Here is a 27,322-nt window from a genome sequence, read left to right on the forward strand (position 1 = left end):
GTAAAGGCTGGTGTGTTATTTCATCTACCCAAGGGACCTTCTAGTATCTCAGATGGTCAACACAATCAACATACTCAAAATGTCTTGATAAGTCCAGAAAGAACAAAATGTTTCTAAAATTAGGATGCATTTGGGTGATGGAGGTAAAAGGGGTTAAATCAAGGAGGCCCGTGGAATATGTGAAGCTGTACTTGATTTGTTCTGTTGATACCCTTGTATACATTCTGATTGAAGTGTAAACTAAAGCCTTGGTTAATAATGAATTGCTGCAGTGGCTTCTAGTTACACATTTACCAATATTGAATTGTTTGACTCACATGTTGGGTAATATGAGGCTGAGTATCCAAATTATGAATGCATACATTTCCATAAAATAATAAAATAATACCATAAAATAATACCACACTCTTACCCTGAAGTCAGTCATGAATCTCCTAGCTCTCTCTGATGGTTAAATTTGATGCTAACTATATGAAGTTATGATATGCCTAGGGTATTGGTGAGGCACAAGTTTAGGTGTGATAATGAGGGAGTTTAACTGAAGACATAAAACATTTTCTGAAGATGGGCAGTGCCACTCCTCTTGCTGTGCTTATAGACTTGGTACAAGCAAATAGAGCAAGTGGAACTGAGAGACGATGTCTCTTATTCTCTGATTACCCTTCTGGCCACATAGGGTGAGTTTCAGCTTTTATATTCACCACCACGAGCCCTGCTTTACTTTTCTCAATACAGTGAGCTCCATCCTCTCAACCCATGGGTCAAAATAAAGCCTTAGCACATGGGATTATTTTTGTCTAGAAAACTATCCCTCTCTTTGTACATGAACCATCGAATGTAATTCTGCAAAAGCTAGCCCCACTCAAACTTAATTGCACTGAGAGGAAGACCTGGGGTCACTATAACTTCCACTAGAATTGAAAAAAATAATGAGTCAAAAGCTAAGTATCAAGAAAACACCAAATAAGCAATTAATAACAACGACTATAAAAAACCATTGTAATAATGAAGCTCTGGGTTTCTTACCCAGTAGAGCTTAGAAACCTGAAAGCATAGGTGGCGCTGCCCTCAGCAAACAAGTCCAGGTCTGGTCTGAGCCATAACACTCACAGAAAATGCAAAGTGGTCAGGAAATGAATGTAGCCATCAGTTGGCTGAGTGACTTCATTGCAGCTCAGGGACAGTATTCTTTATGTAATAGTATTCTGGTCTATTAAATTTAATAAATCTCTCTCTGATATAGAGCCAGGCATTTGCTAATGTGAGGGCACGAGTCCACATGGACTTAAAAGGAAGAATTTATATTTAAAGAGGCATCTCAGCTGGCCATGAGCCTCAGTTCTCATGACTCACACTAAATAATCCACCATTCATTTGATTTTCCTTTCTCAGAAAACATGAATCCATTTTCTTTTAAATGGCACTGATATAAAAACTAGCTTTAAACTTTAGAAACCAAATAAGTATGCTTCTTCCAAGCACCATATCTGAGGCTTCTTATATGTTTCAGTAGTTTTGACCTTTATTTTTATTATTATTATAATTTTGGTTAACATTTGACTCTTTCATCGATGTGTTTAACAAACACATTCTGGTTACTCTCACATCCAAGCCTCTCTTATCTCACTCCCTTCCCTGTAAACTATCCCCACTTTTCCTCCAATTCTCATTCTCAAATTTCTGTTTTTCTTGTTCTTGCTGTATTATATTATCATTATTATTATTATTATATTTTATGACCCCCCGAGTTTAACCAGGGTTGTCTGTATGAACATGGATTTGGAAATATCTACTGTCTTGTTTGTGGGTGAATTCTCAATAGTCACTATCTCAGCATCTAGAGCTGTCATAATTTCTTGAATTCACTTAGAGCTGAGTGTAGTGGTAGTCTACAGGTATGATCCAAAAAGCAGTTTGGGAGCTAGAGATATAGCTTGGCTGCTCTCTTAGAAGACCTGAGTTTGTTTCGCAACGTACATGCTATATAGCTAACCTTCTGTAATTCTAGCTCTAGGGATTCTAACACCCTCTTTTGGCCTCTGTGGGAAACTTCGTTCAAGTGTATATATTTGCACATAAGCTCATATGCATACATAATTAAAAATAAATAAAAATCTTTAATTAAAAATAAGGCAGTTTATCTTCCTGTCAAATTAGCTATATAGAAGTAGTGATAAATTCCCTTGCAAAACTCAAGGCTTCTCAAATCATGAGTGTACACATGCACATGCATGCAGAGAGAGAGAGAGAGAGAGAGAGAGAGAGAGAGAGAGAGAGAGAGAGAGCTAACCTGGAGCTTGTTATATAAATCAGGCTTTCCCTGAACTCAGACATTTAACTGCTTCTTAAGGTTTGGAATTAAAGTGTGCACCACACCTAGAGTCAGGTTATAGATTCTTGACTGGATTTACATTTTAGTACTGTACCCTACTGTAGAGTGATTCTCTAGTCAAATCAGCAAAGAGTATGTATTTCATTACAGTTGTGCCACTATTGCTCTAGTTGGTACATCTTCCCTGGAAGTTTGGTATTTTAGCTTATAGGGTGTCCAGCTAAATCTATGGACTTTTTTCTTTCAGGAGAATGCATAGCAGTTTCCAGGATTGTGAAAACTAGCCAGCAAAAAGGACTCTTCATTATCATTTATAGCTTTATGTCTCTATATTATGAACGAGGATATAAAAGTCTTTTCAACTAATTCTGTGTAGAATCAAGAGGAATGAAAAGAGCCTAAATGGCTTTGGATACCTCTGAGATTTTTCCTGATCAACAACACATAAGAATGTATTGTTGTGATCATAAAAAGAGAAATAGTTATTAAGACATGTTCTGGTATGATATGGGGGACCAGTCACACACTGGTATAATATATAATAGAGTTTATTTAGGGCATGGTAAGGGGAGTTAAGAAAGTATCAGAGGCAGAAAAAGGCAGAGAAAAGGAGATGGTAGATAAGTAGAGGTCTGCCATGACTGTGTGGAGAGAAGGAGGAAGGGAATGGGAAGCAAGGGGGAGAGTGGCAAGAGAGAGGCAAGAGCATAATAGGGCAAGAGAGAGAGGAGGGGTCAAGCAGCCCCTTTTATACTGTGCCAAGCCTACCTGGATGCTGCCAGGAACTGTGGGGGTGGAGTTTAGACAGAGTACCAACAGGATTCCCAACACCACCCTGACCCCCATTTAGCACAGCAAATTCTGTTTAACAACTCTTGGCTGTAAGAGAGAGCATTATACAGCAAATGCATTAATTTCAGGATATTCACCTTAGCCTAGATATCCTGTTAGAGGTTTCAGCTGCTCTTACATAGTCATATACAAAGTCATATGAAAAGGATGGAAAAAAATGGAAGGAGAGAGAGAAGGAATGAAGGGATAGAGAAGAAGAAAGGAATGGGAGTGAGACAGAAGAAGGAGGAAAGGAAAGAAGGAAGGAGAGGAGGAAAATCTCAGATTCTAGTTTAATAGCTGAAAGAAAATGCTAAAGCCAAATACCTTTCCTTGTGCAACCTGAACTTTTCCAAACTATCCCCTCATATCATAGATTAAATAAAGAGTTGGCTATTTCTGGATTCAGTTGCAACCTTCCAAAGTGAGCATGTCTACCACTTTAAGTTTATGGCAGGTGCCCATTTATACTCCCATTGTATAATTGCTGTCTTCTATCCAAGAAAGGTTGCTCTATATTCTGAAGGTCACAGCAATGGTCTCTACCTATGTCTTTCCCCTCTGGGATAATGGGATCTTTCCTACTGAGCCTTGGGAATCTGTCTCACAGTCTGTTCCTCTTCCAAACCCATCTTTATTCTGTCAGCATCATTTGCTTCCCTCAGTAACATGGTGTCAGCAGATTCACAAACTGAAGACAGCATGGTCTGATGATGCTTTAATAGGGGAAGAAACGGAAACTTTAATTAAAGAGAGTGTAGATATCACATCTGCTTTACTAAGTGGCTCAGGCTCTGAATGTGCAATTGTGACTACCAATGAGGTGTGCTATGAGCCATGTAATATTGCTATCAAAGAACAGAAATCTGAAGTTGAGGGTAGTAGGTAGTTCATTGCATAATTTAGAATAGTATTATAATGCTGAGAATATTAAATGGGCTCTAAAGAAAGTGTTACATCAGGGTAAAATATTTCATAAACAACTGAAGTGTTTGTTTTACAAAATGAGGTTTGCTTTCCTGTTATTTTGTTGTTGTTGTTGTTGTTGGATTTTCTTTATTCAAAGGCTTTCTAAAATAGTAAACTAAAAGCCAAGTTTCATGCAACTTTCCTTCATTCCTGAGTTAGAGCAGTGGATGGGGGAACAATTGTTACAGTTTCTGTGACGCCCACAAAAACACACAGTGTGGGATCATCCTCTCTAATGAGTACTGGAATTAGACATGATTGCCTGACTGGGTTTAATCAATACAGCTGAATGTAATGATCAGTCACTGTAGTTACAAAGCTCTGACATTTTTGTTTGTTTGTTTGTTTGTTTTTGAGACAGGGTTTCTCTGTGTAGCCCTGGCTGTCCTGGAACTCACTCTGTAGACCAGGCTGACCTATAACTCAGAAATCTGCCTGCCTCTGCCTCCCAAGAGCTGAGATTAAAGGTATGTGCCACCATTTTTGAAGATTTATCTTGATTATTTTAGTTTCATATTTTAAAATAACATTTTTATTTTATAACTATTATTTGTGAGTATGTATGTGCACATGCTCACACATGTGTGCACCCATGTTGCACATGTGGTGATCAGAGAACAGCTTGTGGGAATTAGTTCTCTTTCTAACACATGGGGCCTGGGAATTGGATTCAGGTCATCAGGGCTCAGCAACCATTATCATTCCATACAGAGTGACCTTGCCAGCCCTTTAGTCATAACTTATATATGAAATGTCCATGGGGTGAATTTTCACATAGTATGGAAAGAGGACCCTCCTCTTGGCCTGAGTACAAATAAAGTATCTTTGCTTCCTATGTCAATAGGCTGGGTTCCTATTTCTTACTGTCATAGTCCTGTTTGTCTTGTGTTTGGCATCCAAGATCAAGGAAACAGTTATGGGACACACTTGGGTTTTGCTGTAGGTTAGACAAGCCAAGTGGTTAAATGATAGGATGGTATAAAGTGATTAGAACACTCAGGATTAAAGGATGGAGAATCTAGGCAGAAGCCCAAATAAGCAAGTCTAGTAAAAAGCATGCAATAAAATGCAAGTATGTATCCAGAGACAAGAATCCAAGAGCAGACTTCACAAAGGGGAATCTGGAGGGTACCAGAACCAAACACACCAAGTGTCCTACAGTGCTCTTAAAATTCTCCTGGGTTTTGAGGAAGTATTAACCTTCTCTGTAGTTTGTCTTTGACCTAAGAGGAAGTACTGATAAATTAGTAAATAAATAAATAAATAAACTATAAAACAATATTGCCCGTGTGTCAAGTGTTCCTATGTTTTCAGTCAGCATAAAACCATCTCCCTTAAATGAATTGATCAAATTGTAAGTTACCTTAAGCTGTGCTGGCATGACATAACCTAGGGAAACAGAGCCTCCTCTTTTGGATGAAGGAGATGGCTCCATCCTATGTGAGCATCCACAGTGAGTGTCAAGGAAAGCAAGCAGTGTTGGATACATTAAATGAAAAAACTCTCAGATGGTCAGAAGGGGTGGTGTGTGAATTGAATAGGTTCTTAAATCAGGCCACCTGATCTAAACTCCTACTGCAGCCTCTTCCTCAGGGAACAATCCAGCGCAAATTATTTGAACTATTTGTACTTTAATCTCTTACTTTTTAAATTAGAAGCACATTCACCCACACTGTAGTATTTCCAATGATATGTTAATTATGTCTGTAGAAATAAGATGGTTTTAGTCATGCATAAGAAAGATCCTTGGAGACACAGCAACTTGGGAAATGTGTCTGAGATGATGTGTCCATGAATAGGAAGAAGGGAGAAAATGAAACATCCAGAGATCCTAATCTAATTGTCTAATCTTATTAACCAGCAAGGGAATCCAGGTCTTTGGGCTCTTCTCAACGTAATCTTGGGTCAGCTACAGAAAACTCAAGAGAGTCAAGAATACTACCTACATATAAGGTAGCTTCCTGAATTCACCAGTCACAAATCATTACTTTCTCTCCAGCCCAGACACCCACCTGTTACTTTCTATCCATAAAGTTGATTAGAAAAGTCTCAGCCTGATTGATTGGACATACAGAACAATACAGAACAGTCTAGTTTCCAATGAGCAAGGACTTCAATTCAGAATGCTCCAAAGATGCAGAGTCAGAAAGATATTTGCCATTTCTTGTTTTTTTGTTTTGCTTTTTTTCCCATTTAGTTAAATTGTTTTCTAGTAATATTTTCTGAATGGTTCCCTAGTTCTAAGGAAATTAATAGAAAGTAAATCAAAATTAAATTTCACAGTAATATTAAATTCAATAAAATATTATACATGAGCTGAGCTCTGCAGTCACCAAGCAGGAGTCCTGCACCTCACAGTGTTCTCAACATAACACCATTAGAAACACTAAGGATTCAAGTGGCCAGTGATGACCTGGAATGAATTACTCTTTTCTTTACTTTTTTTGAGGTCTTCACAAAGTCACTTGAGTCAGGCATGTGCTTCATAGTCTTACAGAATCTGGTTGGATCTAGAATTTCTAACAACCTCCCCTCCTCATTAAACACGATGCCTATTTGCATATAATAAAAATGTACTTATCTGAAACAAGCATGTGTGTTAGCATAGTTACAATACATCTGGATTTTTAGTGGTTTTTGAAACTTTGAAGGAAAATGGTTTACCTTTGGTGTGTTTCTAGGTGGTGTATCTGGTCACTGATATCTGTGGTCTGTTCTTTTTTGAAGAGGAATTGGAGGGGGTTGGTCTTGGGGGAAGGGGATGGCTTGAGTTGGGAGGAGTGGAAGGAAGGAAGTTGGTCAGGATGTATTGTATGAGGGAAGAATATATTTTCAGATTTTACAAAAAAAAAAGCCTCTGGAAACTGATAATGCAAGTTAGTTATCACATTGCACAGATGCCAATAATCCCTCAGAACAAAGCTAACTGTCGGGCTGGTGAGATGGCTCAGTGGGTAAGAGCACCCGACTGCTCTTCCGAAGGTCCAGAGTTCAAATCCCAGCAATCACATGGTGGCTCACAACCATCCGTAATGAGATCTGGCGCCCTCTTCTGGAGTGTCTGAAGACAGCTACAGTGTACTTACATATAATAAATAAATAAATCTTAAAAAAAAAAAAAAAAAAAAAAAAAAAAAAAAGCTAACTGCCAAGAACCTGGCTACACTCAGGTTTCCTCTCTGCAGGATGATCAGCCTGTCTTCCTCTACCACTGATGCTAGAGACCCTACTTAATCCATCACTGGAGACTAAATCTTAATCTTTGATGGTTGCAGTATCTTCTGGATATGACTAGAATATGCTCCTCCAGGTGACAAGGAAACTAGGGTCACATTGTTCCATACTCCCCATTTTTACTTCTGATCCTTCCTTGTCTTTCCAACTCTGAAAATCTCTTCTAATTTCTATCTGTAGATATAAGTTCACATGCATAGGAATGGAGATAAATATTGTGTGTTTGCAAATGTGTGTGTGTGTGTGTGTGTGTGTGTGTGTGTGTTTAGGTGGGGCTGTATTCAAAATGGTCCTATGCATGATTGAATGGTAGATTGGAGTTACAGAATGGAGCTTGCAGTGGTATTATTTTTGCATTACATCTCTGATGTAGAATGAAGATGAATAAATGCTTATATGTATGCATACCAACATACATGCATAAAAACACGGCCATACACGGCCCCTCCAAGATCCCACACATCTGGGTATTTAAAAAAAAATGATGGTGAGAGGAGACAACAAAACAAAAACAATGAGTTGAATCATAGCTTTATTGCCAAGTTCCTGTGAATCAGAGCAGCTGTGGAGCCTGCGATAAGAATGTGACTTTGCCACGAAGACAGAAGCTGTGTCTGTCTCCTCCTTCCTCACCCTTTTGCAGGTTCTTCCTCCACTTCAAAAACCCTCACATTGTGTGCATAATTGGCTGCAGTTATGCAGTGTTCAAAGAAAAGCCTTCTGGACAGAATTTTTCGTCCATTTATTTTTTTTTGTCATAGGAAAAACAGGTGATAACCTTTAAAAATAAATAAATGGAATGCTAGAAAAAGAAGCGTGAGGGGGACGCACATTAATTACTTTTTTTCCCACTTACTTTTTAACATTTCCCTAACTTTAACATATGTCTCATGATTCTTATTTTTGTCATGTTAAATATGAAAGGACATGGTGGCACAAAGGCAGGGCAGGAACAGAGTCTCTCATTAAGCCCAGGGCACGTGGAATGGTCTCAGGGGTGCACGACGGTGTAAAGGAATGAGTACCTGGGACATGCTGTAAAAGACTAATAGTTTGAACCACAGTTCAAAACACATCTTACTGAAGGCATTTTAATTAAATTCCCTAATAGAACATTATTGAGAGCTAATACGTGCTATGCTTCATAAAAATAAGGCATACCTGTGGAGATATTTCTGTCTTGGAAATCAGTGCTGTGGGATGGCACTGTTAGGATTTTGCAGTGGAGTACCTCCACAGGTCTGCGCCAAGGTATGCTTGTAGTGACCACTTCACACAGGAGATTTGACTAGGCATTGAAAAGACTGTCTTGGAGCAGGGATGAGAGAGAGAGAGAGAGAGAGAGAGAGAGAGAGAGAGAGAGAGAGAGAGAGAGAGAGAGAGAGAGAGAGAGAGAGAGAGAGAGAAAGACAGAGAGAGAGAAAGAAAGACAGAGAGAGAGAAAGACAGAGAGAGAGAAAGACAGAGAGAGAGAAAGACAGAGAGAGAGAAAGACAGAGAGAGAGAAAGACAGAGAGAGAGAAAGACAGAGAGAGAGAAAGACAGAGAGAGAAAGACAGAGAGAGAAAGACAGAGAGAGGCAGAGAGACAGAATGAGCAAGAGAAAGGAGAGAGCAAGAGAGTGGTTGGTAATGGTGAGGACCTTTTAAATCTCATTTGGAGACTAGGGATGACTTTGTTGGAGCTGAGCCACTTTAAGCAGGTTTGGAGAGCACCTGATTTCTAACATCACCCCCTTTTGTTTATTATAAGAGTGGAGGAAATAGGAAGGAGTGACTGGTGGGGCAAAAATGGGGTCACTGTGCTTTTTTAGACTGCTTCTTGCCATCTCTGAGCACCGGCATCTTTGTGGGTCCAAGAGAACTGCAATGCTGGCCTTTCCTGGAAAAGCAGGCCATTTCACTTGGTGTCCAGGCTCTGTGGGGCCATCTGGCATTAGGGACATGCAGGCAGCAGTTGGAGCAGTTTGTTAGGCTGAACTTCCTGGGCCTAGATGCTTTGAAAAAGCTGTCCAGGATGCAGATTTTGAGGGACCACCTGGAACTGGCAGGTTGCTGGGAAAGATAGATAGATAGATAGATAGATAGATAGATAGATAGATAGATAGATAGATCAGAAGATAAAGGTAAGAATTTTAGGGAGAAGAATTTTTTTCTTTTGTGTACATTGTTAGACCCATGATCCTGGTATTTTGGGGAGAGAACCCCAAGACCTGGGGAATGGGAAGAGTGCCACCTTCAGGATTAGGCAGTAGGTGGAAAAACTTAGGCTGTTGGTTGACATTATCTGGAATACATTTGGCCCAGGAGAGTTGGACACAAGTTAATTCCTTGAATCTTACAAGAATTTTTTAAAAATTTTACAAAAAGAGATAAGTTTTAGATATGTTAGCAAGGACAGTACACAGAGTGTGTTCTGGGGAATAAATTGTGTAGTTACTTGACCAAATTTTTAGCGTGTCCCTCTGATAATGATGTTCATGTTCATGTTTTGTCACTGAAGAAATGAAATTCTGGAAAGTCTTGGATTAAGGCCTAAACTATACAGTTCTTTTATTGGTGTGTGTGTGTGTGTGTGTGTGTGTGTGTGTGTATTCATGTATATTGGCATGTTCTTCTGTACAGTGCTATGATAGTGGATCTGGGACCCTGTGAACTCAAACCAAATTAGTAAAGTGTTGTTGTAGCTTCTTCAAGGAAGAAACAGAAAGGTTTTCCTGTTATATGGTACTGACTCCAGTGCAACAGCTGTGTGTTTGCTCAAAGGACATCATGGCCAGACTGGGCATTAGGAGAGCCAAGTTTTCTAGTAATCCAAATAACATGATATGAAAATAAGAGGAACAAGAGAGAAGTGATTCCTCTGCTTCACACTCTTCCCTCTAGAGAATCGAACCTCACCTTTAGTGAAGTGACTGCATTCTACTTGGAAGCCTTAGATCCACAAGTTCAAAGTTTAACAGTGACTCTGACTCCTCTGGGACAATGAGGAGTCCTATGGGTAACACTTGTCTTCAGAATCAGGAAAAACAAACTTCTTGGTTATCTGAGAGGGGCTTCTCGGTCTCTTATTCAGTTTCTGCCTGAACATCTTGGGCCTTTTTGTCACTGTGTTATGACATATGAAAGCTGGATACAGAAACTTCCCTCTCTGGGGAATATGCAGTCTGAGGAGCCTGAATTTGCACTGTGAAAGGCTCAGAAGCTGAAGTCTGTGTGATAGCCTGAGAAAGATAAAAACACCACCACCACCAAACCCAACCAACTAACCAAACAAAATAACTACCATCAATAACAGAAACAAAACCAAAACAAAACATTTTAAGTCCTCAGCTGTGACTTTTTTGGAAACCCTGACATTTCAAACACAGGGCTGCTTTCCATGCTCAGGATCAGGCAGGCTAATGCACATTAACCGTTCAACTTTGTGTGTGTTTCAGACTTGATTGTCCTATTTTGTGCTTCCACACCCCTTTGCTTTCGGTCATAGGAATGACAGTGATCACCTGAGATAACATAGAGAACATTTCTATCATAATCATGCATACACCAATACACTTTGTTCAACTAAGTTTTAATGAGGTAGTATCCCTCAACTCCTGGCTAGATGTTCTCTCAGTATTAAAGCCCTATAAACAGTCAAAAACAGGCTCATTTTTAATTAGATGTTTCTGGGTTTGCTCTACTGACTATCTTACCTGCTTTCTTCTGTCAGGCCTGCTGAGGTTAGGACTGGCAGGGTGATTGAACGACACTCCACCTTAAGAGTGCTTTCTTCGTTGATTAATTATTATTGCTGGGAAGAACGCAGACACAAAGTCAGCTGTCTGATCTATAGATCAGATCTTTACCATCTGGTTCATGACCAGCTCTTTTACATCATTTCCAGAAAATTTCCAGTCTTTAGTAGTCTGTGTTATGAATTAAGTTTTCCATACATATTGCTGATGGAGTGAACAGTCACTAGTGTGGATTGTGAGTAATATAAAATTATTATTCATTCTTACCCTTGCCTTGATTGGTAGTGTGTGGAGAATGTTTTCTCCTCTCTCATAACTGGCTTGGACTATTGATCTGTCTGCCCAATGCATTTTTGCAGATGTGGAAAACTGTGTCTAAAATCTATGTGTATGGTGATTTCTGTCCCCTGGTGCTTGTGTGATTACTAGGTAAAGGTCACACCAAATAGTGTCTTTCATTGCCTTTCATCTCCAAAGATCAGGATGAACCTAACCTCAGCTGATACAAAATATAGAGATAATCTTTTATTTCTGCTAAGTGACCTCTCTCATTGCAGAAGTGGTTTGCCAATTTGTCTGTTGTTGTTTTTTTTTTTTTTCATACACATCCATATTTGCCCTAAGAAAATAGACATCTCATCTTCCTACCCATGATGCTTTCCTCTTACAAAGTGTTTATCTCAGGATGAAAGAGGTCATGGGCTGTTAAATGCATTACATACATGGCTGTATTTCTGACCATGTCCTAGAATCTCAAAATATTGTTAGAGACTTGCATCCCTGGTTGGCTGCATAGGGGTTTCCTTTACTCTGCTTTCTATACCCCTTCTAGTCTTGTGAGGGCCTCCATTACAGTTTTTAAAGCAGCCTTGCAAATTCTCTTATCTTTGCCAAAGCCTTCTTTGTGCCTTTGTTGTCTTCAGTGAGCTGTGGTTATAGGTCACAGTGAAGTTTCCAAGGCCTTTCACAGAGAAGCAGACCAATATCGCTGACATGGATGTGCTAATATCTGTTAAATTAGAACACGGAGCTAACAGCTATCTTAACTCAGAACATGAAAGACAGTAATTGTGACTCAGGGGTGCATGAACACATACATTGAAATGCAGATGGACTGAAAAATCGGGTGGATGCTTACATCTTAATACCAAGTCAACTTGCAGAAAAAGACACCCGCCCCTGCTCTGTGGAGGAAACTGTTTAATCAGCAACTCTATTTAATGTGTCTAAGGTGCTACCTGGTTTCCAGTGTCAGCCCTGTTTTAGTTTAACAGACCAAGTCTCTCTCCCCACTCCCTGATGCTTCAGTTCTCAGTTGGGAGGGCTTAACCATGGACTGAAGCCTCTCTCTTTATTAAAGCATTTGCCTCATTGTACCTTCATTTGCCTATTTTTCCCATCAGTCTTTGTTCCTGGTATACATGTAAATGTGCATGCCTACATACATAATGATAATTATAGTTATTATTGTTATTATTATTATATTCTTCTATTTATAATCATTTCACCAGCAACTAACATAATGCCTTTGGGTTAAAACTTAAAATAGATAATTTTCAAACAAATATGTAAGTGAACAAATTCCTGCAGAACCCTGAGAGAAGATGAAACTCATGGGGAAAAATTGCTTTCCCAAAAGCAGGTTTCATTTTCACTTCCATTGAAGTGGATTTATTTTCTAATACCGCAAAAGCCACAATTAATAGAAAAATAAAAAGTAAACAGATAAATAACTGTTTTAAAACACAATTAAAAAGTAAGACTGATGTCAGAAGAAACTGGAGCTTACAGAAGCTGTGTTTCTATCGCCCTATTATGCCCTGAAACTACAAACTGAATTACAGTGGATGCTTTAATATCGGGCACTGTCCAAATTGAGGTAAGCAATTCCAAATCGCTCATGCATAATTTATTGAGGAATTCACTATGCAGCATAGTTGCTCCAGTTCTAAAACATAACTGCATTATAATTTGACTAATAATAGATTATGTTTATTTATTAAACTTTTAATTAGTCTCAAAATTGCTTCCAGCAAAGTAAAAATCCATTTTACAAACAAAGCTCGGCGGAATAAAAGGAGTGTATGAGTCCCATATCAGGTAGAATGTCTTTGGAAATTGTATCTAAGTACACAAATTTGTTGAGCAAACACTCACTCTGTACATGCAGTAGCAAAGAATGAATAGGGTAAGTGTTGAAATAAGAAATGAACTACACTGAGGACTGGGGAAAGCTCAGAGTCCTCTAGGTGTAACCACAAACGCAATGGAACATTTCTACTCTAACCCCAAATAAGTTGATGTTCTTGGGAAATATTTTTCTCTGTTTCTTTTGTTCCATCAGTAAATCTGAATTTTATAGCAGGAACGAAGTTGAATCCAGAGCTCTGCTTCCACAAACAGATAATGTTGACAAACAGGAAAATTAAAAAGCCAACCACCATACTAAGCACAAGGAGGACTGTCTGAGAGTATCCATCACTTTACAAGTTGCAGTGGATTTAGGAAGACATTGGCTCTGCACCTGACACCTAGCAGGAAGCCAACACAAATCTACCAAGTGACTCTACAAAATGTTTGGGGGGTTCTTAGGGAATAAGTAAAGAGTGCATTTATATATTTAATTTAAATCTTGAAGATTTTAGCTCCAAATTTTAACAATTCAGTATCACCTACCTTTGCATATGTGATGAAGTGCAAGCTCCCTTTTGACATGTTCAGCAAAGTGTTTCCTTCCTGGACAGCTTTTGCTTTTTCTTTATAATTCTGTAACCACCTAAATGACTCTATTCTCACTCCACATTTCTTGACCACCTATTTTTACTCAGTATGTTTTTTCCTAACATAAAAAAATTCACAGTTTTGTTTATTTGCTAGTTTGAATGAACATAGCCCACCATTTTAAGCTTCTGCTGAACCCCTTGGCAGTAGTATAGTGTTGGAATCCACTGGACATAATACTCCATAAAGATACCTTTAGTAGTTCTCATATAATTCTGGAAGCCTAACAGGATACATGTGCTTTGCATGCAAATGGACACATGTATTATTAAATATGTAGCTTCTTAAGATTACAGATATTCATATTTGCCTTCACAATTCCTGAAGTAATGTATTTGCAGAGTAATAAAGTATAAATTGTTGATAGATTGAAGCTAAATACGGATAAACATTCATGAATATACTACTATATTAATAAATATAAATTCATAACATAAGACCTAGTAGGCTTTAAAAAAACCTAATGCAAAAATATACCTGGGTAAGTGTAGTAAGTCATCCCTTTACCTATGTAAGTAAAGGAAATCGAGGAAAAGTGAACTTTAGATTGAGAAAAAATTTCATGACCTGAGTTCTAATTTCTTCTCTTCATTCATTTTGTTCTCCTCTCCTCCTGTTCCTTTTTCTCATCACTCTCCTCCTCCTCCTCTTGACCTTCCCTATCATACTCCTCATTCCCTTCTAAGTCTGTTTCAAGTATTATGCCCAGCTGAGAGGATTTTATATTATGACAACAATTTATAAGTCATCAGAGGAAGTAGAAAAGGTAGATACTAGAGATCAGAAATCACAAGGATAATTAGAGATTACTGATAAATAGTTAAATGGGTATGCTAAATACATGAATAGATCTGAACATTTCACAGACACACTTAGTGATGGATTTATACGAAAGACCTAAAATAACATTATAAAGATTTGAGGACTTGAACTCATGTTTGAATTATAAAACACAATCTCAATTTAACTCCAGAAGCACACATTCAGGAAATAGATATAAACAGACCTTCTGTTAGAATGAAGATTTCTGTCTGTACTCTGTCTACTAAGTTAAGTAAACATAAATCAAACTGAAGACGGCATGACAATGCTGCAGTATCTGACTGAGATTTGAAACATCAGATGAAAGAAGTTGGCTCAGAGCACGTAAAACTTGATTTCCAGCTGTACATACCAACATTATTTCTTTATAGGAGCAAAATAGGACCCATTATTTATATAAAATAATATTCACAATGTTAACATTAAAATTAAAATCAGTTTATATGTAAAAATGTATCAAAATAAAATATCAATTCTCAATGTAAAAGTAACCCTTGCTTGGCACATGGATTGATCTACAGCATTTCAGAGAGTAAAGAAACAACAGGCATACTTGCAGAAAAGCTAGAATCAGGGGAGTTGTGTGCTCTGACAAAGATATAACAATAGCAGCCCAGAAACTCATAAAAAGAGGGATTCAGCCTGAAATAGGTACAGAGAGGGGCTAGATAATCTCTGTAGAAGGTCTCTGTATAGAAGCATCCTCATGTCACAGTCATCTTGCAGGAGGAAGCTCCAGTTGATACTTACTAAACAGTCTGAGTTAGCTAAAGGTTAACTTTTTCCTAACAAAAATATTCACAGCAGGAAAAGGCTTTGCTATGCCTCTAAGTCTGAGACATTGAGGTCCTTCACATGTCTGTGCCCATATCAATAATATATACTCATTCAGAGATGCTTCTGCTTTTGATAAATGATGCAAAACATAAAATAATAAGATAGTGGAATTACCAAAACTAGCAAGGGCTGTAGACCAGCTATAGTTAGAATTCCCATGAGGTAAGGAGATACATATCCAAAATCAGCAAAGAGAAAAATAGTCAGGTCAAAAAGCAGTTATACAGAAGTGGATGCTCACAGTCATCTATAAGATGGAACACAGGGCCCCCAATAGAGAAGCTAGAGAAAGCACCCAAGGAGCTAACGGGGTCTGCAACTCTATACATGGAACAACAATATACACTAACTAGTACCCCCAGAGCTGATATCTCTAGCCGCATATGTAGCAGAAGATGGCCTAGTCGGCCATGACTGGGAAGAGAGGCCCCTTGGTATTGCAAACTTTATATGCTCCAGTACAGGGCAATGCCAGGGCCAAGAAGCAGGAGTGGGTGGGTAGGGGAGCAGAGCAGGGGGAGGGTATAGGGAACTTTTGGGATAGCATTTGAAATGTAAATAAAGAAAAATCTAATAATAAAAAAAAGCAGTTATCAAGAAGTAACCAAGGTAAGATTTGATGAGAAAATATGTAGAGCCTGAAATAAAAATGAACTGTGTGGTCTGCATAGCAAAAGCATAGCAAAATGGGTAAGGGAAGGTCAGTTGAAAAAGAATCAATATATATTATTCATTCCAAATGCTAGAACTTTCAAACCTTTATGGTTTGAAATCTAATGTGCCGCTAGGAAAAAGCTTTTGACACTCAGCTATTATTTTTAATGAACATGTGTTCCAGATTGCCACCAATTTTTTGTATCAAGACTTCTGAAAAGTTATTATGATGACTATGATAGAACAAGACAATGCAGAGGTTTCTCCATCTAACATTTTTGTTGAGGCTGTTTCCGGTTTAATGAGGATTTGATCTCATTGAAAATGAACCCTATGGGAAATTCTCCACCTCTCTTCTAGGAGCCCAAGGTCAAGATACCTCCACTAACTTATCTTAGCTTCAGTTAAACTGCCTGCTTGTGCAAGCCTCCCCCCTCTAACTAATTGCTTAGCTTCTGATAAACTGCTTGCTTGCATAAAAACTATCCTGCAGCTGCTGAGTGAGATACCAGGAGGTGGTGTTTGCTTTACAACCCCCTTTGTCTTAGTCAGGGTTTCTGTTCCTGCACAAACATCATGACCAAGGAGCAAATTGGGGAGGAAAGGCTTTATCCAGCTTATACTTTCAAACTGTTGTTCATCACCAAGGAAGTCAGGACTGGAACTCAAGCAGGTAAGAAAGCAGGAGCTAATGCAGAGGCCATGAGGGATGTTCTTTACTGGCTTACTTCCCCTGGCTTGCTCAGCCTGCTCTCTTATAGAACCAAGACTACCAGCCCAGAGATGGTTCCACCCACAAGGGCCCTCCCCCTTGATCACTATTGAGAAAATGCCTTACAGCTGGATCTCATGGAGGCATCTCCCCAACTGAAGCTCCTTTCTCTTTGATAACTCCAGCCTGTGTTAAGTTGACACCCAAAACCAGCCAGTACAATTGACCCCTTGTCAACTTGACACACAAACACATCACTAGTAAGCCTCAACCCTTAATTCTTATTTATCCCCAAGATCTTAAATAACTTTAAAAGTCCCACAGTCTTTACATATTAAAAGTTCAATCCTTTAAAAATATCCAATATCTTTTAAATTCCAAAGTCTTTTTACAATTAAAAGTCTCTTAACTGTGGGATCCACTAAAATATTTTCTTCCTTCAAGAGGTAAAAATATCAGGGCATGGTCACAATCAAAAGCAAAAATTAAACTCCAACTGTCCAGTGTCTGGGATCCAACTCATGATCTTCTGGGCTCCTCTAAGGGATTGGGTCACTTCTCCAGCCATGCCCTTTGTAGCACACACATTGTCTTCTATACTCCAGCTGCCTGTAGGCCACTGCTGCTGCTGTTCTGGTGGTCATCTCATGGTTCTGGCATCTCCAAAACACTGTTGTTTTTCACTGTAACTTGACTTTAACAATAGCCTCTCATAGGCTCTCTTCATGGTGCCAACCCTCAACTCCTTTGCATGGCCCCTTCAGTCCTGGGCCATCAATTGCTACTGAGGCTGCACCTTCACCAGTGGCCTTCCATGGCCTCTCACAGTGCCGAGCCTCAGCTGCTCTGCATGACCCCTTCATGCCTTCAAAACAAGTACCACCTGGGTAACTCTTACATGTTACCAAGTCCAGCCACAAACAAGGTACAACCTTGGCTATCTCTGGAACACAGCCTCTGTGTTCTCAGAAACCCTTCACAGAAGATGTCACCTCAATGATGCTGGTCTCTTCTTAATCACTGCTAATTTCTTAGCTCCAGTTAACCAGCATTAGTAATCACAGTAATGCAAAGGTTTTCCCAGTAATGCAAAAGTAGTTCTGGTATCTTGTTAATCACAACTTATTCTTCAGCCCCAGCTAGCCAGAACAACAAAATCTTCAAATCAAAATAGCAATGGCCCTGAAAAGGGTCTTTAATCTTCCCTCTGAAATTTCACAAACCAGGCTTCCATCTTCTGCACTGTTCTCAACATTATCTTCCAAGCTCCTACACAACGTCACACAGAGTTCTTAACACCAAAAAGATCTTCTAGCCCAAAGTTCCAAATTCCTTCCACAGTCCTCCCCCAAACATGGTCAGGTTGTCACAGGAATACCCCACTATGCTGGTACCAATTTGAATTAGACAGGGTTTCTATTCCTGCACAAACATCATGACCAAGGAGCAAATTGGGGAGGAAAGGCTTTATTCAGCTTACACTTCCATACTGTGTTCATCACCAAGAAAGTCAGGACTGGAACTCAAGCAGGTAAGAAAGCAGGAGCTGATGCAGAGGCCATGGGGGCAGGGGGAATGTTCTTTACTGGCTTGCTTCCCCTGGCTTGCTCAGCCTGTTCTCTTATAGACCTAAGACTACCAGCCCAGAGATGATCCCACCCACAAGGGGCCTTCCCCCCTTGATCACTAATTGAGAAAATGCCTTACAGCTGGAACCCATGGAGGCATCTCCCCAACTGAAGCTCCTTTTTCTGTGATAACTCCAGCCTGTGTCAAGTTGACACCCCAAACCAGCCAGTACACCCTTGTTCTAAATGCCTGGGACTACACATAGGTTCTGAATACCTGAATGTAGTCTCAACTGGCTAGAATAAAAACTTTCAACTAATTATCCACTATGTCTGAATGATCATCTCAGGCACCCTATAACATTTGTGTCAGTTTTCATGATCTTCGGAGTTCCATACTGCATCATATTTGCTGATTCCTCTTAAGACATTTAGTGTTTATTGATTATTTATATTCAGCTAAAAATCAGATTTTAAATAAAAATCGGATTTTAAATTCAAAATGTGTTCTCATTACAAATCATAAAGAGAAAAGAACATATGGAGAAATAAGTTTCAGTTATTGAAGGAAGGACATGTTAGACTCAAATGCCATGTTCTACATGCACAGTCTTCCAGGCTTAGACAAATAATATCAGCTTTTACTATTTATTTTTTATAAAGCCAAAGTATATACCACATCAAGAGTAGACCTTATGAAGATATGTTGCTGTTCTGGGAGTCTCACAGCGTATCCCAGGCTAACTGGAACTCAAAACAGCAGTCCTGCTTCAGTGTCTTGGGGACTGGCTGTTATCACAAGTGTGAACCACCATGTGCAGCTTGAAAATAAATTTAAGAAGACTTATAGAAGCAGAAGTTAAATATGCCATAGAGTAATAAGGAATCCTGAAGACAAACAGCTCAAGGGTAAAGATAAGCAACAAGTAAATATATATATAGTTATATATATATATATATATATATATATATATATATATATATATAAACATCTTAAATCTAAATGTATATGTTTCTGGAGAAACACATTTTAGCATTTTTCTACTGAGTGTGAAATATGTACATGTGTGACCAAAGTACAGGAGACATCACAGTACGGGAAAGAGATAAAAGTAGACATGTGCAATATTATTAACATTTTCTGTGAAGTAATGAAATCCTTTCTTTAATGGAATGTTAAAAGTTAAACATGCATACTCTTAACACTGAGAGCAAGCATTATAAAAATGAAGAGACAACCTTAATGGAAATATAGGGCCAGAGAGATTGTCCAATGGTTAAGAGGAACATGCACTGCTCTTATAGAAGACCCCCAATTCAGTTACCACAACCCATGCAAGTACTCATAGAAGGTGGTTGTAGACACTTGAGCCTCTTGTTCCAGGAAATCTTACTTTCTTCTGGCCTCTATGGGTACCTCTGGTCACAGGCCTCTTGTGTAGCTGTTTCCTCCGAGAAGGAACTATTCTGCCAAGAGGAAAACTTCTTAAGTAAACTTGTCAAAATAGCTTCAAGAAGTTCCCGAGACTGACCACATTCACGAGGCTCCCTCTTCCCAGAGTAAGCAATAAAGACTGTTGAGAGTCACTCTCAGGCATGCCATGCTGCAGAGCACACTAAGACCAGAATATCTTCCTGAAAGAAACAGAAACTGAAGAGCTAGCTGCCTGGAAGAGGTAGAACAAGTGAATCACATGGAAGGGGCATTCTTCAGCCAGTTGAGCTTCCTGAAGACTATTCAGTGGGCTCCAGGTTCCCAGATTTTATGAGCTGTCACCTGTTCTGGAGTGGGTTTTGGTGATGCAGCTATCTTTGAGTCATTTTTGTTCCTGTAAATAATCCCTTACCCATATTCCTGTATGTAGCCTCAATAAAATTCATTGATTCACCAAGTTGAACTTTAGTTATATTTATTTATACATTGGTTTCTTGTGGGCTCCTTATTTGAGGTATGTAGTACCCCCCTACCAAGGAAAAGTTTGTCACATGTCATACATTCTCACCTCCATGGAAATGATTTAAAAATACTAATAGATATTTTAAAATGGCAGGGGGGAAATCACAATGATTCCAATAGTTCATACAAAGGCAATAGTGCTAAACAAGGAATCAAAGCAAATAAAAACAGCTAATATAATGACAGAGTAAATCCAAAAATTTCAATAGCCATATTATACATTAAATCTCAGCTAAAGAAAAGGAAGAGATTAATTGAACACCAAAAATATAAACTCTATTACACCTGGTTACAAGAGGCTTTAATTGCAAATCAGAGATAAGATGAAATGCATGCCCAGAGCATATCTTCTTTGCCCAGTAAGCACAAAAAGTGCTTGGCAATGTATTTTAATACTGGATAGTGTGGAGACTGAGAAAGCAGCTCACAGAGATAAAGAGAAGCAGCATATCACATGGTGAAGGAACAATTAGCAATATATAACTACTATAGTTGTCCATGTACATAGAAAAAAACTATTTAGTTAAATTAAGTAGAACACAGAATGAAAAATAGAATATCACAATTAATTATCCCAACTGTTTTGGATTCCTCTCTATAAGTGACTGATACAAAAAAAAAAAGGTAAAAATGAACTAATCACCACACATCTTTGAATTTGCACTAAGACTGTGATTCTTCCTAGATGTGAAATAAGAATGACTGATTGAAGAATGCATGGTAAAGTTCACTGTGATGGACTGACCATACAACCAGTGAAAATACAGACAAACTCCATATGTACCAGCCACAATGAAATCATTTCAACAGAAAGACATTCAAACAACCCCCAAATATCTGAAATTAAGCAGGACATCTCTCTAGTTCTTCATGACTTCAAGATGAAATTACAAAGGAAAATTAAAAATTTTGTTGAGCCGTAAAAACACTCTAAGCAAAGGGGGGTGGTGATATAAAGAAATACCTGTATCTTTGTAATAAAAATTAATATTGAACACCTAAAGGAGAAAATGAGTGAAATTATTTTATGCCATAATTCTGATAAACGTATCCTAGGGACAGTCAACAGCTTTTGGGATAGCTCCCTCTCCAGTTGTTCAGGGAGCCATATGAAGACAGAGCTGGGCACATCTGCTGCATAAAACATGTATTTTTTAAGTGAGATTTGAATCTTTGAAAATGTCATGCATCCTGTATTTCTCAGGGAGCATCTCGGTTGGGTTATTCATTTATAATAGTGATAAATATTCTGGAAATGCATTTCTTAAACAATGAAAGGGTTGTTCTTTGTTATTTCAGTCCAAATTAACCTATCCTTCAAGATCCAACTCAAATGACGACTCAACTCAAATATGAATGCAAATTATATTTGTTCTAAATGTCAGGCATCTCCAAATAATTTATTTAAATAAAATCTGTAATGATACTTTACATATTTCCATCTTTTTCATACATCTGTGCTTTCATTTTAGCGGATTAGACCTTTCTATAAATAATTGCATCCCAATTTAGATTAGTTTTACTTCCTGGTGGTGTGTGCTTGTTTTTTTGTTCCTGTTTTGCTTCACCCAATTTGTCCTCTTTATTTTTTTTTTCTCTGGAAGTAGAGTCTGGTTTTTCTGGCATGTAGAAATAGGGAAAATGTAAAATGGCCCTAAAATATAAAATAAGACCACCTCTTTTTTTCCCACTTTCCTTCCTTCCTTCCTTCCTTCCTTCCTTCCTTCCTTCCTTCCTTCCTTCCTTCCTTCCTTCCTTTCTTCCTTCCTTCCTTCCTTTCTTCCTTCCTTCCTTCCTTCCTTCCTTCCTTCCTTCCTTCCTTCCTTCCTTCCTTTCCAATTTTACCCAAGATTCAGGTGATACAGTGACATCTTAAGAGCTTGTTCACCTGCCACTTCTTAGTATTCCCTGGACACTTCAGTGTACCTCTTGAAAATTAAACCCGTAATTCTTTAATGTACTCTTCTAAGCGAATAAGTGTGAGTTTTCGGAATATATTTGCAAAGCACCTTTAATGTCAAATGAGCCCCAGCACACAACTTCATTATCATAAAAATGCCAGCTCCTCTGTTCTGAGGAAATCCAATTACTTGTGACTAAGGTGTTTGGATGAGAATGACAAAAGGAACAACTGTTAGCAGGATAAGATCTGTGCCTTCTGTAACCCCACAGGGGGTCCGGTAAGGCTTTATGAATGTGGAAAAAGGAAACAGCAAGAGAGGGCATTTCACCCTGCTCCAACCACACTCTGGCCGTTTTCTAATTCAATTTTTCATTTAGCTTTGGAGAATGGCATTAGAGGGATATTTTTCCTAATTATATTTTCTTTGGATAAATTTGTCAGGTTTCAAGGAAATGACAGAAATTACTGAGGGCCAAAATAAAAGTATGTAATATAATACAATTCAGACAATTGTCTGCATGGAATGGTTTCAGGAGATAGATCATGGAGCCCTGAACTAAGCCTAATAAAAGTTTTGGTGTTGTTTCCCTATCAGCTGCCTCCCCAGGGGCTTCAGACCTTAGATCTCCCATCAAGGAAAATGAAAGTATGCCTGGTTTCAGGGTGAGTGTGAGGGAAATGGAATTGATTACAGGTGCACTGGGGACAGCTGACAGGTTTATCATTCTTTTTCTCTGTCTGTTTCCTGTTGGTGCTGGGTATCACATCCAGGACTCTGTACCTAAACTGCTGCCTGCCTCAGAACTTAGACAGAGACAAGGATTATAGTAAGATTTTCGTGAAGGACTACATTTGCAGCCTTTTGAACTCAGTTCATCCATCCAAGTGTTCAGGACCTGGGACTCTAATAGGAAAAGTAATGTGTCACAGGTTAGCAGCTGTGGTACTTCTAATGAGTGAGCCCAGGAGATGTCTGGTGTGCCCTTACTGCTGCCACCTTCCCTCACATTTTTGCTCCCTCAACACCTCTCTACATTTCCTGCTCATGTACAGATAACAAGCTGATTACTAATTATCACAGTAAACGTGTCTGTGAGTGGATGAATACACAGATTGCTCTGCTCTAAAGGTCTATCTTATTAGTGTAAATGTGAGCTCCAGTCTACTTCACTGTGACAGAGCTAGTTACTCAAATAGCCCTCTTTTTTCTCAGCATCCACAAGCCTGGCATTTTTGTCCATTTCCGGGGATCACTTGAACCTGAGTTTTGCTTTTTCTACTGAAATTCTCCATAAAGATTCCCACCACTCATGAATGGCCGTGAACATGCTGGAGAAAAAAAGAAGAGGAGGAGGAAGAGGAAGAGGAAGAGGAGGAGGGGTAAGGGGAGGAGAAAGAGGAAGAGGAAGAGGAGGAGGGGTAGGGGAAGGAGAAAGAGGAAGAGGAAGGGGAAGGGGAAGAGGGAGAAGGAGAAGAAGAAGAAGAAGAAGAAGAAGAAGAAGAAGAAGAAGAAGAAGAAGAAGAAGAAGAAGAAGAAGAAGAAGAAGAAGAAATGAGAGCAGGAGAAGGAGAGGGAGAGGGAAACAGAGAGGGAGAAGACCACTTTTAAAGGCTACAGCACTTAGGAATGTAGGACAGGATTTAGGGGTTAAAGCACGTGTCATGCCACTGTGAGGAGCAGAGTGTGATTCACAGAACCCACATAAGGCCCAAGTTAGAGTGGTAGCCTGCCTGCAATCAAAATGTTGGAAGACAAAGGATCCTGGAAGGAAGCTGGCTAAGTTAGACTAGCACAGTCAGTGAGCTCTTGGTTCAAGAAAAAGACATTGCTTTAACAGGAACACTGGTGGTTGGTCTGGGGGGGGGGTTCTTTTAATATGTTGCCTTTGTGAGGACAAAAGACTGAATGTCTAGGATAGACACAACAGCAAAGCACAGAGGATGGGTAACAGCTTCATCCCATCCAAGAGGGTGAAGCCTAGGTCTACAAGTTCATTTGATGCTGACCTTGGTGTCTTACTGGGTTCCTAGATCCTCCCCCATCTTTTATTGGTTGTGTTTAGAAACCTACACTTGAGCTTTCCTAAGGTTTCTCCTTGCAATATCTTCTGGGAATAAGAAGCCACCATCTCACGGAACTCAATTTTGCTTTCTTTGTTTACCCATGTCCTTTAACTATCTAACAACTACCTAAAAATAACCCAGGAAGACAACTAGCACCATCTTTCTTTACACAACACACACACACAAACTCACACATGCCTGCTCACCTACACACATGCTAATACATATACCTATAAACACAAATGCATATATATATATATATATATATGCCTCCACCCTTGCTCCAGACAGAACACTGATTTGTGATACTCTCAGAAATAAGCACCTCAGCATCACTCTTGGAGCTGGTACAAAGAAGCGAGAATACCTTCTAGACCCCTCTAAACCTGTCACTACAGATAAATGACTCTAGAAGTCTGGCAACCTATTATTTCAAGGATCTATGTTTCTAATTCTGTAGTCATCAAGATTAAAAACATGTAGTCCATTAAGTTAACAATATGGGAACATATTAAAAGGGTGTAACCTAAGTCATGCAGCCTCTGACAAATGCTGGGCATTCCACAGTTTCCCAGGCAGGCTGGAGACTTTGTGACTTCTTAGCATATACTCCCTAAAAAATAATAAAAAAAAATGCCTGTTCTTCTCCATGATCTTCTTGCTAACTCAACACATACAAAACTACATTGGTTTGTTTGTAATTGATGCTGGTAATTTTTTTCTCTATGTACAAATATCAATTCTAGTTTATAATATACATTTAACAGGATAGATACATCAGCCAGAACCAAAGAAGGATTTCAGCCTCTCTCGGCAAAGGCAATGTAATTTCTCTACATCTCCTCTTAGTGTGTCCTATTCTTTCAATCAAAAAGTCATACACAAAGATACCCTCTATCTAGAGGCCTGCCTGGACTTACAAAGGACATTTTCTAAATACATGGTACCTTAATTCCAAAAGATTCTAATGGCATGGTTATGTTGTTAAATTTTCTTATACTCTTATATTTCTTTTGGTTTTATGTCCCTAGATAGTAAGACCATCACTGTTGCAGTGTAAATGGAAGGCTAGGATGGCTAAGCAAAGATGCTCACATTCAAGAGTTTATGCTGAAGTCTAGGAGACTGTTTTGAACTTAACAAAGAAGCCGCTAGGTGGAGGTGTTGCCCCACATTCTAGGGATGAGGCACTTTTGTGCTGTCTTCTAGTGCTCCTGTAATATCCATAAAAACTTCTGGACAGGTACATGAGTTCTTCTCTGAGCAGGTGAGTTGATTAGCAATTTCAACTCTCCTAAGGATGGCAGAATCTTACAAAGACTATTAGTCATAAGAATATCTGTCCTTACCACATAATATATGCTTAGGAGTTCCTTCCCTAGCAAGAATATCAGCAATTGATCTTGTCAGGTAATTTTCAACTATGTTATGCAATTTGTTACTTGACATCCACCTTCTTTGTTTTTACATTGTGACTAAAATTATAATCCCAAACACAGTCTATGTCTACCATTTCCTATCTTTAGGATTAATAGGTTCATAGGTTCTCCAAGGTCCATGGCTTCATTAGGTCTGATTAGTTGGCTAGCTTTTCCTCTTGGTGAATGGGGTCTAAGTCCAATTACTGAGCTGCTGCTGTAGCAAGCAATACATGCATGCTGCTACTGTACCCCTAGGATTATCATGCCATGTTGGTTGTCCTTGTGGTTTATCTGCATCATCATTGGGTGTGACTGTTGCTTGAATCCTGCCTTTGGAAACTTGTGAGGCACCTTCTGATACTGTGAAATCTGCTCCCAAGGTAGAAGGTACTTAGGTCAGTTTCAGCTCAGGGGCCTCTGGCCTTGTGTCAGAAGTCCATGGCATGTTCAGCAATAGGAAATTATCTTTTACCTGTAGGGGGCAAGCAAAGGCAATGGCAATAGTCTGAAACATTTTCATAATCTCTTGGGAAACCTTGACCAGCAACTCAAAAGAATTTCTCTTACCTTGTGTTGAAGTTCCTCTTAGATACTTAGTCTTTGTCTCTTGGAGAGAAAGTTATCAGCCTAGATAAGAAAAATTTATTTAAACTATATATGTTTACTTTTATGTAGCTATATACATTACAGGATCTTTTGAGAGGTAGGTTGTTAATAGTACAATTCCTTAGAACATTTTTTAAACATCCTTGGTGTTTTTTCAACTTCCACTCTACTTATTTCTGCTTATCTCCCACTGCCTCCCTAATTAAAGTCTCTAACCTTTCCTCTTGCGTCCTTAACCTGGGAATGGTCTCCTTAACTACAACTTTACTCGACCTTAACTACTAAGAGCTTTTGACACCGCTTCTAGAAATTTGGCATTTGGCATTGAGCTCAGATAATGAAGTAGGCTCAGATAAGAATATTAGTAACAGTGACCACGGGCTCTGTTTACTACCTTACTTAATTATTACCTGGTGTGATCCTTTTACTTAGTACTTTACTTAATGACCATCTTGGATGATCTCCTTGTTTACTACTTGGCTTAGTTACTTTGTTTTTGATCTAAGAACTGACCATGTTTTTTGAATATACCTAGAATGATGTAAAAGCAGGCTGGGGAGAAATAAAGCTGGTTCGGCCTCAATATGGGCTGGAATCATGTTATAATGCTGTCTAATTGTTGTTCTTCTTTTTCAATTCTCACTCTCTCCTTAGAGACCCTGTTGACTGACTGAGCTGGCTTAGTCACTTCACAATCACTAACTGTATACTAAATAGTTGTTCTTATACCCTCTGATATTGTCTCAGCCCTTATCAAGGAAACTTCTCTTTGCAAGAGATGGTGACCATTACAGAAAACCATAACCAATCAAAATGCAGAGTTGTGGAACTCAGTCCCAATGGATACATCCGCAAGACAACTACAGCATCGAAGGCTCAAGGAACATTGCAG

This window comes from Mus caroli, unplaced genomic scaffold (genome assembly GCF_978045245.1).
Source record: "Mus caroli unplaced genomic scaffold, Mus_caroli_1 scaffold_16, whole genome shotgun sequence".
In the NCBI taxonomy this organism is placed as follows: Eukaryota; Metazoa; Chordata; class Mammalia; order Rodentia; family Muridae; genus Mus; species Mus caroli.